Below are 1,287 nucleotides of genomic sequence, written 5' to 3'. Positions count from 1 at the left end.
TGTGTGTGTGTGTGTGTGTGTGTGTGTGTGTGTGTGTGTGTGTGTAGGGAGACTAATGATAGGTTTTAGAGACCAATATACTGAACTATTTGAAGTAAAATTAATTAAAGTTAAGTAAAATTAGAAATTTTGTTCCTCAGTCACACTGGTCACATGTTAAGTGCTCAGTCGCCACACGAAACCAATTGCTACATAGTTGGACAGTGCAGATTATAGAACATTTTGATCATCACAGAACGTTCTATTGGATAGCACTGCTTTCCTGAAGAACCAAATCCTTTTGAACAAAGGCCTTTTTGAGGCATCTTTATAGCCTAGGACATGTCAGGAACTTTGTGAAAAAGTAAAACTACTTTAACAAATCTTCATCTGATACACGAATGGCAGAGGAATGGAACTGATGGCCTGGCAATACTGAATGGCAAAACATTGAGGTTTTCCTGTTAGGAAACATTCCACCTATAGAGGTCTTGGAAAATTATATGTAATAACCAAAACAATATAAAGAAGAAGATAAATAAATGTATGACCTGATTACTGAGAAATAAGAGATTAAAACATTTACAGATACATGTTGATGAGTAAATAACACTTCAAGTCAGCGGAATAAGAAATGTTATCAGAAAGCGCATAATTAATTGCTGGGTCAATTACACTTGTTATACAAGAAGTCTTAAGGATGAGTGAGTGGGTGTGTGGGTGATCAATGAAAGACTTCACTAAGGAACCGAAGTCCTGCACATCATTTTTTTTTTTTTCAGCTGAGCCTTCCTACCACCTGTTGACAGCTCAGTGGCAGCTCAGCTTGGGCCAGGCATCAAACCGATGTTGCTCAGAGCTCGCACTCTTGAGCGATGCACATCCTTTTGATGTGACTGGTGTCATCAACACAGTCTGACTGAGGTGAGATGTGTGTTGGTGATCTGCCTACAGCATCATTTGTAACCCTTTCATTACTTAACATGATTTCAGATATATGGAGTCTAGAGGGCTTCCTGTGTAATTCCCAGAACTAAATGCTTTGTCAGAAAGGATGCTTTTTCCTGATGGAAAAATCCTATCTTCTTTAAAAGGTTATGGTGGCTCTGCTCTCCTGTTGGGCCAGTGAACCAGTCTTCACCACCTTTGCCCTGGGTTCTCTGGTCATTACCACCACAGAAGGCCTGACCCGCCTTACAAGGGTCCCTTCCTGCAGACATCATGGAGACTGCCCATTCCCATAGAAGACTGAATTAGTTCCCACAAAGGAAGGAGGGAGGATTAAGGACTGATTAAAGAGTTTACAGA

The sequence above is a fragment of the Hipposideros armiger genome, unplaced genomic scaffold (genome assembly GCF_001890085.2).
Source record: "Hipposideros armiger isolate ML-2016 unplaced genomic scaffold, ASM189008v1 scaffold_73, whole genome shotgun sequence".
Taxonomy (NCBI): Eukaryota; Metazoa; Chordata; class Mammalia; order Chiroptera; family Hipposideridae; genus Hipposideros; species Hipposideros armiger.
Note: the sequence above shows the minus strand (reverse complement) of the source record.